Source organism: Pristis pectinata, chromosome 44 (assembly GCF_009764475.1).
Source record: "Pristis pectinata isolate sPriPec2 chromosome 44, sPriPec2.1.pri, whole genome shotgun sequence".
Taxonomy (NCBI): domain Eukaryota; kingdom Metazoa; phylum Chordata; class Chondrichthyes; order Rhinopristiformes; family Pristidae; genus Pristis; species Pristis pectinata.
Window position 1 is genome coordinate 1,068,303 of NC_067447.1, and position 14,587 is coordinate 1,082,889.

The 14,587-nt window shown below is 53.6% G+C and overlaps 3 non-coding genes and 1 pseudogene across 3 annotated transcripts; all 4 read left to right on the forward strand.

The window, feature by feature from the left end:
- The first annotated feature begins 7,294 nt into the window (after window positions 1–7,294).
- On the forward strand, window positions 7,295–7,413 carry LOC127566699 (5S ribosomal RNA). Its single transcript, XR_007955785.1, has one exon. It is a non-coding gene; the product is annotated as a 5S ribosomal RNA (ribosomal RNA).
- A 1,522-nt stretch (window positions 7,414–8,935) lies between these two features.
- LOC127566700 (5S ribosomal RNA) lies at window positions 8,936–9,054 on the forward strand. Its single transcript, XR_007955786.1, has one exon. It is a non-coding gene; the product is annotated as a 5S ribosomal RNA (ribosomal RNA).
- A 1,527-nt stretch (window positions 9,055–10,581) lies between these two features.
- Window positions 10,582–10,700, forward strand: LOC127566703 (5S ribosomal RNA). Its single transcript, XR_007955789.1, has one exon. It is a non-coding gene; the product is annotated as a 5S ribosomal RNA (ribosomal RNA).
- A 625-nt stretch (window positions 10,701–11,325) lies between these two features.
- On the forward strand, window positions 11,326–11,434 carry LOC127566707 (uncharacterized; annotated as a pseudogene).
- The last annotated feature ends 3,153 nt before the right edge of the window (window positions 11,435–14,587 follow it).

Here is a 14,587-nt window from a genome sequence, read left to right on the forward strand (position 1 = left end):
AACCAGACCTCCCTCCTTCCGAACCTCCCTCTGAACCCGGAATCCCCCTCCCTCACAGACCTGCCTCCAGACCCCCCTCCCTCCTTCAGACCTCCTTTCACTCCCTCACTCAGACCTCTCTCCCCCTCCCTGACCTCCCTCCCTTGCTCAGAACTCAATCCCTCAGACTTTCCAGACCTCACTCCGACCTTCCCCCCTTAGATCCCCCTCCCTTCACTCCCTCAGACGTCCCTCCCCCTTCCCTCAGACCCCTCCCTTAGACCTCCCTCTTTCACACCTCCTTCCCTCCCTGAGCCCTCCCTCACTCCCTGATCCCTCACTGCCTCAGACCTCCCTCACTCCCTCAGACCTTCCTCCCCTCCCTGACCTCCCTCCCCTCAGACCTCCCTCCCCTCCCTCAGACCTCACTCCCTCCCCTCCCTCAGACCTCCCTCCGATCCATCCCTCTCTCCCTCAGACCCCTCCCTGAGCACCCGTCGCTCCCTCAGTCCCTCACTGACCCTCTCTCCCTGCCTCACACCCTCCCTCCAATCTCCCTCTTTCCCCTCTCTCACTCCGACCCTCCCTCCTTGACCTCCCTCCCTCACTCAGAACTCGCTCCCTCAGATGCTCCAGACCTTACCCTGACCCTCCCCCTTCGGAGCCCCCTCAATGACCTCCCTTCACTCCCTCAGGACTCCCTCGCTCAGACTTCCCTCCATTAGACCTCTCTCCCCCTGAGAATTTTTCCTCCCTCCCTTCTGACCTCCCACCCTCCTTCCAATCCCCCTCTCTCCCTCCCTCCGTCAGACCCCTTCCTGACCACTCTTCACTCCCTCAAACCTCACTGCCCTCCCTCAGACCTCCCTCCCATCCTTCTCAGACCTTACTCCCTCAGCCCACCTTCCCTTCCCTTCCTCAGACCTCCCTCTTTCACACCTCCTCCATCCCCTCCCTCAGACATCCCTCCCTCCGACCTCTCTCCCTCTCTCCCCTCCCTCAGACCTCCCTTCCATCCCTCCCTTCCCTTCCCTAACACCCTCTCTTCCCTCCCTCTGACCTCCCTCCCTCCCCTCCCTCAGATCTCCCTCCCTTCCCTCCCTCAGACCGACCTCCCCACAGACCGCTCTCCCCTCCCTCAGATCTCCCTCTGTTCCCTCCCTCAGACCTCACTCACTCCCATCCCTCAGACCTCCTTCCCTTCCCTAATACCTCGCTTTCCCTCCCTCCGACCTCTCTCCCTCAGACCTCCCTCTCTCCCCTCCCTCAGACCTCCCTTCCATCCATCCCTCCCTTCCCTAACACCTCCCCTCCCTCAGACCCTCAGGCCACCCTCCACTTCCTCAGATCTCCCTCCCTTCCCTCCCTCCCCACCCTCAGACTGCTCTCCCCTCCCTCAGACCTCCCTCCCTTCCCTCCCTCAGACCTCCCTCCCCTCCCTCAGACTTCACACTCCCCTCCCTCAGACCTCCCTCCCTTCCCTCCCTCAGACCTCCCTCCCCTCCCTCAGACTTCACTCACTCTCCTCCCACAGACCTCCCTACATTCCCTCCCACAGACCTCCTTACATTCCCTCCCTCAGACCTCACTCACTCCCCTCCCTCAGACCTCCCTACATTCCCTCAGACCTCCCTCCATCCCCTCCCAGAACTCCCTCCCTCAGACCTCCCTCCCTCCCCTAAGACGTCCCTCAAACTTCCCTCCCCTCCCTCAGACCTCCCCTCTCTCAAACCTCCCTCCCCTCCCTCCCTCAGACCTCCCTACATTCCCTCAGACCTCCCTCCCTCCCCTAAGACGTCCCTCAAACTTCCCTCCCCTCCCTCAGACCTCCCCTCTCTCAAACCTCCCTCCCCTCCCTCCCTCAGACCTCCCTACATTCCCTCAGAACTCCCTCCCTCCCCTAAGACGTCCCTCAAACTTCCCTCCCCTCCCTCCCTCAGACCTCCCCTCCCTCCTTCAGACCTCCCCTCTCTCAAACCTACCTCCCCTCCCTCCCTCAGACCTCCCTACATTCCCTCAGACCTCCCTCCCTCCCCTAAGACGTCCCTCAAACTTCCCTCCCCTCCCTCCCTCCCTCAGACCTCCCCTCTCTCAAACCTCCCTCCCCTCCCTCCCTCAGACCTCCCTCCCCTCCCTCAAACCTCTCTCCCCTCCCCTCCCTCAAACCTCCCTCCCTCAGACCTCCCCTCCCTCCCTCAGACCTCCCCTCTCTCAACCTCCCTCCCCTCCCTCAGACCTCCCCTCCCTCAAACCTCTTCCCTCCCTCAAACCTCTCTCCCCTCCCTCCCTCAGACCTCCCTCCCCTCCCCTCCCTCCCTCCCTCAGACCTCCCTCCCTCAGACCTCCCTCCCCTCCCCTCAAACCTCTCCCCTCCCTCCCTCAGACCCCCACTTCCCTGAGCCGCCGGACGCGGCCTCCCCCCCCCCCCCGACACCCGGCCCGTCGCTTCCCCCGACCCAGGCCGCCCCCCCAGCCCGGACCTGCCGCCCTCGCCCTCGGCCTCGGGCCCCGACTCCCCGCCGCTCTCGGACGAGCCGTAATCCGCCACCAGCGCCGCCATCATCCGCCCGGCTCTTCCGGGCCAGGCCCCGCCCCCGGTTGACGTCACCGCTCAGGCCCCGCCCCAGGCCCCGCCTCCCTTCAAGGCCACGCCCCCCACCCATCCACCCAGAGCGACGTCACACGGTACCGCCCCCAGCGCCGCGTCACAGCGAGGGACCCGCCCCTCCCGCGGGAGCGACAGGGGAAGCCCCGCCCCCACAGCGGAGTCTCCGCCCACTCACCTGAGGACAAGCCCCGCCCCCGCCACCCGCCGCCCGATAGGTCGGGCCCGCTGTCCGTCAACGCCGCCGGACCGCGGCCCCGCCTCCTGTGACGCGGTTCTTCGCCTTTCAGCCTCCAAACACAGACCCTGAGCCCCAAACACAGACCCTGAGCCCTAAACACAAACCCTGAGCACCAAACGCAGACCCTGAGCCCCAAACACAGACCCTGAGCCCGAAACACAGACCCTGAGCCCCAAACACAGACCCTGAGCCCTAAACACAGACCCTGAGCCCCAAACACACACCCTGAGCCCCAAGCACAGACCCTGAGCCCCAAACACAGACCCTGAGCCCTAAACACAGACCCTGAGCCCCAAACACAGACCCTGAGCCCCAAACACAGACCATGAGCCCCAAGCACAGACCCTGAGCCCCCAAACACAGACTCTGAGCCCTAAACACAAACCCTGAGCCCCAAACGCAGACCCTGAGCCCTAAACACAGACCCTGAGCCCCAAACACAGACCCTGAGCCCTAAACAGTCTCTGAGCCCCAAACACGGAGTCTGAGCCCCCAAACACAGACCCTGAGCCCTAAACACAGACCCTGAGCCCCAAACACAGACCCTGAGCCCTAAACAGTCTCTGAGCCCCAAACACGGAGTCTGAGCCCCCAAACACAGACCCTGAGCCCTAAACACAGACCCTGAGCCCCAAACACAGACCCTGAGCCCTAAACAGTCTCTGAGCCCCAAACACAGAGTCTGAGCTCCCAAACACGTCCTGAGCCCCCAAACACAGATCCTGAACCCCCAAACACGTCCTGAGCCCCCAAACACAGATCCCAAGCCCCACAGACCCTCAGCCCCCAAACACAGACCCTGAGACCTAGACACAGTCTCTGAGCCCCCAAACACAGACCCTGAGCCCTAAACACAGACGCTGAGCCATAAACACAGACCCCGAGCCCCAAAACACACCCTGAGCCCCCAAACACAAAGACCCTGAGCCCTAAACACATACCCTGAGCCGCATACACAGATACTGATCCCCAAACACAGGCCCAGAGCTCTAGACACAGTTCTAGTCCCAAACACAGCTGCTGTTCCCAAACACAGACTCTGAGCCCCAAACACGGGCCCTGAGCCCCATACACAGACCCTGAGCCCGAAACAGACCCTGAGCCCTAAACAGTCTCTGAGCCCCAAACACAGACTCTGAGCCCCCAAACACAGACCCTGAGCCCTAAACACAGACCCTGAGCCCCAAACACAGACCCTGAGCCCTAAACAGTCTCTGAGCCCCAAACACAGACTCTGAGCCCCCAAACACGTCCTGCCCCCAAACACAGATCCCAAGCCCCACAGACCCTCAGCCCCCAAACACAGACCCTGAGACCTAGACACAGTCTCTGAGCCCCCAAACACAGACCCTGAGCCCTAAACACAGACGCTGAGCCATAAACACAGACCCCGAGCCCCAAAACACACCCTGAGCCCCCAAACACAAAGACTCTGAGCCCTAAACACAGACCCTGAGCCGCATACACAGATACTGATCCCCAAACACAGGCCCTGAGCCCCAAACACAGATCCTGAGCCCCAAACACAGGCCCAGAGCTCTAGACACAGTTTGAGTCCCAAACACAGCTGCTGTTCCCAAACACAGACTCTGAGCCCAAAACGCGGGCCCTCAGCCCCAAACACAGGCCCTGAGCCCCAAACACAGATCCAGAGCCCTAAACACGTCCTGAGCCCCCAAACATAGATCCTGAGACCCCAAACACGTCCTGAGCCCCCAAACACAGACCCTGAGCACTAAACACAGACGCTGAGCTATAAACACAGACACCAAGCCCCAAAACACATCCTGAGCCCCCAAACACAGACTCTGATCCCTAAACACAGACCCTGAGCCCTAAATACAGACCCTGAGCCCCATACCCAGTTACTGATCCCCAAGCACAGAGCCTGAGCCCTAAACACAGGACCTGAGCCCCAAACACAGATCCTGAGCCCCAAACACAGGCCCAGAGCTCTAGACACAGTTTGAGTCCCAAACATTGCTGCTGTTCCCAAACACAGACTCTGAGCCCCAAACACGGGCCCTGAGCCCCAAACACAGGCCCTGAGCCTCAAACACAGACCCTGAGCCCGAAACACAGACCCTGAGTCCTAAACGTCCTGAGCCCCCAAACACAATTCCTGAGCCCCAAACACACACCCTGAGCCCCCAAACACAGACCGAGACCTAAACACAGTCTCTGAGCCCCCAAAGACACACCCTGAGCCCCCAAACACAGATCCTGAGCCATAAACACAGACCCCGAGCCCCAACACACACCCTGAGCCCCCAAACAGACTCTGACCCCTAAACACAGACCCTGAGCCCCATACACAGATACTGATCCCCAAGCACAGACCCTGAGCCCTAAACACAGACCCTGAGCCACAAACACAGATTCTGAGCCCCAAACACAGTCCCTGATCACCAAATACAGACCCTGAGCCCCAAACACAGGCTCTGGGCGCTAAACACGGGCCCTAAGCCCCAAACGCAGACCCTGACCCCTCCCAACCACAGACGCAGAGCGCCAAACACAGACTCAGCGCCCCCAAACACACACCCTGATCACCAAACAGAGATCCTGAGACCCAAACACAGACCCAGGGCCCCAAAGGCAGGCCCCTAGCCCCAATCACAGGCCCCGAACCCCAGACACAGCTCCTGAAGCCCCAACGGTCCCTGACCCCCAAACGCAGACCCAGCGCCCCAAACACAGACCCTGAACACCAAACACAGACCCCGAGCAGCAAACACAGACCCTGAGCCCTAAACATAATCCCTGAGCCCCATACACAGACCTTGAGCCACCAAACACAGACCCTGATCCCCAGATACAAACCCAGAGCCCCTTACACTTGATCTCCCAAACTACAACACCTCACACTTGGCCGGATTAGCCTACCACTTCTCTGCCCACCTTCCCAACTGAACTACATCCTACCCTATCCTTTGACGGCATTTCTCGCTCTCGACAACCCCACTGATTTCCCTGCCATCTGGAAATTTAGGGATGCGTCCATCCGCACTTTGGTGCAAGTTGTTTACACAAACAGCAAGAAGTAGCGACACTCCGAGGGGTTTGGAGGGCTGTGGTCCGCGTGTAGGTAGATGGGTCGAGGCAGACGATGGGCCCGGCATGGACCGGATGGGCCGAAGGGCCTGTTTCTACGCCGTTGTACTCTGCGACTGCTCCCTGCCGAACACCACTGGTCACGGACGCCTCCGCGACGACCCTCTGTCTTCTGTGGGCAAACCGGCCGATCAGAGGAGCGGTCAGCGTGACGCTCTTGCAGCGCCAGCGACCAGGGTTCAATTCTGGCCGCTGTCTGTGAGGAGTTTGGACGTTCTCCCCGTGTCTGCGTGGGATTCCTCCGGGTGCTCCGGTTTCCAAAGGAGGACGGGGATAGGAAGTTGTGTGCATGCTACGTTGGTGCTGGAAGCGTGGAGACACTTGGTATTGGTATTAGTTTATTATTGTCACTTGTACCAAGGTACAGTGAAAAACTGGTCTTGTATACTGATCGTAGAGGCCCATTAAGTGTTGTAAGAAGTGGGCGGTGATTGCCAACCTCCTCACTAGCCTGAAAATGCCAGAACTCGTCTGTCTGTCTGTCTGTCTGTCTGTCTGTCTGTCGGTCTGTCTGTCTGTCTATCTATCTATCTATCTATCTATCTATCTATCTATCTATCTATCTATCTATCTATCTATCTATCTATCTATCTATCTATCTATCTATCTATCTATCTATCTATCTATCTATCTATCTATCTATCTATCTATCTATCTATCTATCTATCCATCTGTCTGTCTGCCTATCTATATATCTATCTGTCTCTCTGTCAGTCTGACTGCCTGTCTGTCTGTCTGTCTGTCTATCTATCTTATCTATCTATCTATCTATCTATCTATCTATCTATCTATCTATCTATCTATCTATCTATCTATCTATCTATCTATCTATCTATCTGTCTGTCTGTCTGTCTGTCTGTCTGTCTGTCTGTCTGTCTGTCTGTCTGTCTATCTATCTATATATATCGTGTTTATCACCATCTCTCTCTGTCTCTCTCTGTCTCTCTCTCTCTCTGTATCTCTCTCTCATATCCAATAACCGCATCCCTCACCACTCTTTCTCACTCTCTATTGGCTCTGTCTCCTCCACCTCCTCTCTCTCTCCCCCCTTAGTCTGAGACGAATCAGGACGTGTGAGAGATGAGGATGTTTCAGAACCGCAGGTCAGAGGTGGAGTTTGTGTTGTAGCAGCGGATTGGAGTGAAGCTGAGGGTTTGTACTGGGGGGTAAGAGGGGTGATCATCAGGAAGGATCGGACAGAGGAGGCTGGTGAGATGGAAAGAAGCAGCGTGCAATTTGTTCGAGGTTGAAGTTAATAAGTGAATGCGGAGCGGTGTGGGGAGAAGGCAGCGGTGTGTGGGCAGCTTGTCGGTGTGAGGATGCCCGATAAGTGCTGTGAGAAGCGGGTGGTGACCGCCTACGGCCATACTAGCCTGAAAACGCCCGATCTCGTCTGATCTCGGAAGCTAAGCAAGCTCAGGCCTGGTTAGTACTTGGATGGGAGACCGCCTGGGAATACCAGGTGCCGTAGGCTTTTTCTTACCGCCAGGAGCCGCTCTCTCTCTCTCTCTCTCTCTCTCCCTCTCTCTTTCCTTCTTTCTGTTTCTCCATCTTTCCCAGAATTTCGCTTATTCTCTTATTTTTCATCTCCACAACACTGAACTCTCTGAACTCTCGATATGTCACTCCTCTTCCTTCATTCAGCACACCAGTGAATGTGTATCAGAGAATCATCATCTTCACCTTCACTTCAGGTTGTTGTGAAGGGAATGTCAGAACCCGTCTGGGGAAGCTGAACGTCCCTTTAACTCTATCTGTCTGGCTGCCTGTCTATCTCTTGCTTGTTCTCTTTCCCGTTCCTCTCTCTCTCTCTCTCTCTCGTTTATCTCTCCCCTCTTTCTCTCTAAAAATATTTTTCTCTCTTTCCCTCTCTCACACTGTCTCCCTCTCCACTACTCCCTCTGTCCCCTTACTCAATGCATTTATGTACATCTCTCCATTTCGCTATCTCTTTGCCTGTGTGCACATCTCTCTGTTATTCTGTCTCTTTCTCTGACATCATTTTATTTCCGTCTATCTGTCTATCTATCTGTTTATCTATCTATCTGTCTGTCCGTCCGTCTGTCTGTCTGACTGCCTGTCTGTCCATCTATCTATCTATCTCTGTTTGACAGCCTGTCTGTCTGTCTGTCTGTCTGTCTGTCTGTCTATCTATCTATCTATCTACCTACCTACCTACCTACCTACCTACCTACCTACCTACCTACCTACCTACCTACCTACCTACCTACCTACCTATCTATCTATCTATCTATCTATCTATCTATCTATCTATCTATCTATCTATCTATCTATCTATCTATCTATCTATCTATCTATCTATCTATCTATCTATCTATCTATCTATCTATCTATCTATCTATCTATCTATCTATCTATCTATCTATCTACCTGTCTGACTGACACCATGTCTGTTTGTCTGTCTGCCTATCTATCTGTCTGTCTACCTGTCTGTCTGTCTGTCTGACTGCCTGCCTGTCTGTCTGTATGTGTCTAACTATCTATCTATCTATATATCTATCTGTCTGTCTGTCTATCTTTCTATCTATCTATATATATCGTGTGTTTGTCCCCATCTCTCTCTCTCTCTCTGTATCTCTCTCTCATGTCCGATAACCACATCCCCCATCACTCTCTCTCACTCTCTATTGGCTCTGTCTCCTCCACTTTCTCCCTCTCCCCCCTGAGTCTGAGAGAGTAATCCGGACGTGTGAGAGATGAGGATGTGACAGAACCGCAGGTCAGGGGTGGAGTTTGTGTTGTGAGCAGCGGATTGGAGTGAAGCTGAGGGTTTTTACTGGGGGTAAAAGGGGTGATCATCAGGAAGGGTCGGACAGAGGAGGAGTGTGAGATGGAAAGAAGCAGCGTGCAATTTGTCCGAGGTGAAGTTGCAGTTGATAAGTGAATGCGGAGCGGTGTGGGGAAAGGCAGCGGTGTGTGGGCAGCTTGTCGGTGTGAGGATGCCCGATAAGTGCTGTGAGAAGCGGCTGGTGACTGCCTACGGCCATACTAGCCTGAAAACGCCCGATCTCGTCTGATCTCGGAAGCTAAGCAAGCTCAGGCCTGGTTAGTACTTGGATGGGAGACCGCCTGGGAATACCAGGTGCCGTAGGCTTTTTCTTACCGCCAGGAGCCGCTCTCTCTCACTCTCTCCCCTCCCTCTCTCTTTCCCTCTTTCTGGTTTCTGCATCTCTCCCACAATCTCGCTTATTCCCTTATTTTACATCTCTACAACACTGAACTCTCTGAACTCTCAATATGTCACTCCTCTTCCTTCATTCAGCACACTGGTGAATATGTATCAGCGAAACATGAACTTCACTTTGACATCAGCTTCATGTGAAGGGAATGTCAGAACCTCTATAGGAAAGCTGAACGTCCTGTTGAGTTTCCAGTCAACCTCCCTCTCTTTCTGTCTCTGTCTCTCTCCCGCGTGTTTTCTCTCTCTCTCGTTTGTTCTCTCTCTCTCTCTCTCTCTCTCTCTCTCTCCACACCCACCCAAATCGTTGCACATATGTATCTGTTGTGGAAAAGGGTTACTCGGACCCCGAGGGCGTCTGCTTCAGAAAACCTTTATTGTAGCATGATATCATGGAGAGCTCAGACTCCTAAAAGCGGACTTCCGATACTCTGCTCAGCAAAGGATTACACTCATTTTTATAGTTAAAATATACGTGACAGCAAAAAAAAATACACAAATACAGACGTTTCTCAGCATGTTCTAGGCGATAACCCGAAGCACCTATCAGCTTAAAAGTTTCCCTGCCTGCAGCTTTGGGATACATTATGAAACAATGATTTCAAAGAAAGACAAGTTCCCATGTCTTTCCTTGAGAACAAGCAAGCAAGCAAGCCTGGATAAGGTTAGTTAGTTGGCAGTTAACCAAGGACAGAGAGCTGTCAGTAGAAATGGTTTGACCCTCTTCCACTGTAGATCTCGCCATTTCGCTCTCTGACTCTTTGGCTGCGTGCACATCTGTCTCGCTCTCTCTCTGTCATTCGTGGACATCATCATAATTCCGTGTCTCTTTCCGTGACTCTATCTATCTGTCTGTCTGCCTGTCTCTCTCTGTCCGCCTGCCCGTCAGTCTGTCTGTCTGTCTGTCTATCTATCTCTCTCTCTCTCTATCTATCTATCTCTCTATCTGTCTGTCTTTCTGACAGACTGACTGTCTATCTTTCTATCTATCTATATATGTCGTGTGTTTGTCACCATCTCTCTCTCTCCCTTTCTCTCTCTCTCTCTGTCTCTCTCTCATCTCCGATAACCACATCCCCCATCACTCTTTCTCACTCGCTATTGGCTCTGTCTCCTCCACTTTCTCCCTCTCCCCCCTGACTGAGAGAGTCATCAGGACGTGTGAGAGATGAGGATGTGACAGAACCGCAGGTCAGGGGTGGAGTTTGTGTTGTGAGCAGCAGATTGGAGTGAAGCTGAGGGTTTTTACTGGGGGTAAGAGGGCTGATCATCATGAAGGATCGGACAGAGGAGGCGTCTGAGATGGAAAGAAGCAGCGTGCAATTCGTCCGAGGTTGCAGTTGATAAGTGAATGCGGAGCGGTGTGGCGAGAAGGCAGCGGTGTGTGGGCAGCATGTCGGTGTGAGGATGCCCGATAAGTGCTGTGAGAAGCGGCTGGCGACTGCCTACGGCCATACTAGCCTGAAAGCGCCCGATCTCGTCTGATCTCGGAAGCTAAGCAAGCTCAGGCCTGGTTAGTACTTGGATGGGAGACCGCCTGGGAATACCAGGTGCCGTAGTCTTTTTCTTACCGCCAGGAGCCGCTCTCTCCCCTCACCCTCTCTCTCTCTCTTTCCCTCTTTCTGGTTTCTGCATCTCTCCCAAATCTCGCTTATTCCCTTACAACATCTCTACAACACTGAACTCTCTGAACTCTCAATATGTCACTCCTCTTCCTTCATTCAGCACACTAGTGAATATGTATCAGCGAAACATGAACTTCACCTTGACATCAGCTTCATGTGAAGGGAATGTCAGAACCTCTGTAGGAAAGCTGAACGTCCTGTTGAGTTTCCAGTCAACCTCCCTCTCTTTCTGTCTCTGTCTCTATCCCGCGTGTTCTCTCTCTCTCTCTCTGTCTCTCTCTCTCTCTCTCTCATGTCCGATAACACCCCATCTGTCCCTATTAGGCTCTGGAAGCTCCTTTCTCTATCTCCCCCCTGAGTCTGTGAGTAATCAGGACGTGTGAGGGATGAGGATGTGTCAGAACCGCAGGTCAGGGGTAGAGTTTGTGTTGTGAGCAGCGGATTGGAGTGAAGCAGACGGTTTGTGCTAGGGGGTAAGAGGTGTGGGGAAAAGGGGGCGGCGTGTGGGCAGCTTGTCGGTGTGTGGATGCCCGATAAGTGCTGTGAGAAGCGGCTGGTGACTGCCTACGGCCATACTAGCCTGAAAACGCCCGATCTCGGAAGCTAAGCAGGCTCAGGCCTGGTTAGTACTTGGATGGTAGACCGCCTGGGAATACCAGGAGTCGTAGGCTTTTACTTACCGCCAGGAGCCTCTCTCTCTCTCTCTCTCCACTCCCTTTTCTCTCTAAATCGCCATCTCTCCCACAATTTCGCTTAGTCCCTTATTTTTCATCTCCTGCAACACTTTGGAAAGCTCTGCACGCTCAATACCTCGCTCCTCTCGCTTCCTTCACCAACCATGTCAATGCGTAATAGCTTAAAATTCACTTCGCCTTGACTGCAGCTTCAACCGACGGAAATGTCGGAACCTGTGTTGGAACACTCAACGTCCTATTAAATCTCCTGTCTAACCCCTCCACCCTCTCTCTCTCTCTCTCTCTCTCTCTCACCCCATACTCCTCTATCTCTCTCCATCTCTCAGATATCCCTCCCACTCTCTCAGTCTCTGCCCGTATATCTCGTTCGTGCTCTCTCATGCTACATTTCTCCTCTCCCGCCAACTGACTCTCTCCCTGTCTCTCGCTGTGTCCTTCTCCTCTCTCTCTGTCCTTCTCTCTCTCTGAATACTGAGGTCATTCTACAACTCTCTCTCTCTCTCCTTCTCTGTCCTTCTGTCTCATGTTGCTCTCTGTCTCTCTCTGGTCTTTCTCTCTCTCTCTCTCACTCTCTCGCCCTCTTCCCTTCTCTTTCCTCCTCTCCCAACATCCGTCTGCCTCTCTCTCCCTCTCTTTCCCTCACTCTCCCATCCCCCGTGTCTCTCTCCCTCTCTCTCTCTCTGTCCCTGTGTCTCTCACTGTTTACCGATGTCAATCTTTATTTGTCTCCCTCTTTCTCTCTGTCCCTTCCACTCTGTCTCATTTTGCTTCTCTCTCTCTCTCTCTCTCTGTTTCTGTCTCGATGTCCCTGTCTCTCTCTCTCTCTTCCTGACCCTTTCCCTCTCTCCCAATATCTCTCTCTGTCTCATTCTCCCTCTCTCTTTCTCTCTCTCTCTCTCTCCATCCCCCGGTTTCTCTCTCCGTCTCTCCTTCTCCACCGCCTCTCTCTCCGTCTCTCTCTCTCTCCGTCTCGCTCTCTCGCTGTCCTCTCTCTCTCTCTCTCTCTCTCTCTCTCTCTCTGTCCCTGCGTCTGTCACTAAATACAGTTGTCATTCTCTATTTCTATCTCTCTTACTCTCGCTCTCCCTTCCACTGGCTCATTCTGCTCTTCTCTGCCTCTCTCCGTCTCTCTGTCTCTGCCCCTTCTCTCTTTCTCTCCCTCTTGCTGTCTCTTTCGCTTTCAACCAATGTCTCTCTCTGCCTTTCTCTCCCTCTCTCTTTCTCTCTCTCTCACTCCCCCTCTCTCTTTCCGTTTCTCTTTCTCTCCCTCTTTCTCTCCCTCTTTCTTCTCCCTCTCTCTTTCCTTGTCTCTCCCTTTCTCTTCCTCTTCCTGTCTCGTTCTCTCTCTCCCAATGTTTCTCTCTGCCACTCACTCTCTCTTTCTCTGTCCTTCCCTCACCCCGTCTCTCTCTCCTTCTATCCCTCTCACGCATCTCCCTCTGCCACTCTCTTCGTCTCCCTCTCACTGCCTCTCGGCCTCTCTCCATCTCTCCCCCCCCCCTCTCTCTCTCTTTGTCCCTGTCTCTCTCTCTATCCCTATCTCTGTCTCTCAATCTGCCTGTCCCTCTCCGTCTCTCAGTCCGTCTCTCAACCTCTCCCCAGTTTCTCTCTGCCTCCCTCTCCCTCTCTCTTTCACTGCCTCTCTCGCCCTCTCCCCCATCTCCCTCTGTCTCCCTCTCTCTCTCCGTCTCGCTCTCTCCGTGTCTCACTCTATCTCTCTCTCTCTGATTGTCCCTCCATCTCTCTCCCGCTACACCCCCTCTCTCGCTCTCATATTCTCACTCTGCACATCTCTGAAATTGAGAGATTTCACATGAAATGCAACGTCAGCTTTTACTAATTGCACGCCGTTTCTTGACATCTTAACCGCCTCTTCTTAACTGCAAATACACCTTTGACAACTTCATATGAACTGACACAGCTATTCACGGACAGTGACACTGAGACAGGCGCAGTGTGGCTAACACGGAGATTTGCACAGAGAGAGGGGGGAGAGAAAGAGATTGAGAGAGGGAAACAGTTAAAGAAAGGGATAGACACACGGAAGCTCACGGCGCAAGAATAAGCAAAGGATACACTTGGAGGAAGAGTGAGAGAGGCAGACGGACAGGCGGCGAGAGGGGGAGAGGTAGATTCAGAGAGAGAGATAAAGAGAGCGAGAGAGACAAAGAGAGAGACGGGGGAGAACTGAGAGAGATATTTAGGGTCAGAGAGAAACAGAATGAGAGGGGGGAGGGAAATGAGAGAGATATCCAGGGGCAGATAGATAGATAGATAGATAGATAGAGAGAGAGAGAGAGAGAGAGAGAGAGAGAGAGAGAGAGAGAGAGAGAGAGAGAGAGAAAGAGAGATAGCTATGTAGGTACAGAGACAAATAGAGACAAACATACAGATAGACAGATAAATAGACAGACAGACAGACAGACTGAGAGAGAGAGAGACAGAGAGACAGAGTCACGAAAGTGAGACGGAATTGGGATGACATCCAAGAGTGAGAGAGAGAGATAATAACAGAGAGATGTGCACACAGGCAGAGAGTCAGAGAGCGAAATGGAGAGATGCAATGATTGGGGGGGGGGGGTGGTGTGGGGTATGGAGAAAGGCAGTGAGAGAGAGAGCGAGAAAGAAAGAAATCAAGTGAGAGAGTGAGAACGCGAAAGACAGAGAAAGAGAGAAAGTTAGACTGAAAACTCAGCAGGACGTTCAGCTTTCCTGCACAGGTTCTGACCCTCCCTTCACATGAAACTGAAGTCAAGGTTAAGATTAAGGTTTCGCTGTTGCACGTTCAGAGAACTGCAGAAGAAAGGAAGAGGCGAGGCGTATTGAGAGTTCAGAGAGTTCAGTGTTGTAGAGATGCAAAATAAGGGTATAAGCGAAATTGTGGGAGAGATGCAAAAACAGAAAGAGGGAAAGGGAGAAAGAGAGAGGGAGGGGAGAGCCAGAGAGATAGACAGAGGCTCCTGGCGGTACGAAAAAGCCTACGGCACCTGGTAAAGTCTGGTGAAGTAAGCAAGAGGAACGATTTTTCGAGAGTGCAGAGTTTTCCACTGTGTCAGAGGAGATGAAAAATAACAGGATACGCGAAATTGTGGGAGAGATGTCGATGGAGAGAGAGGAAGGGGAGATGGG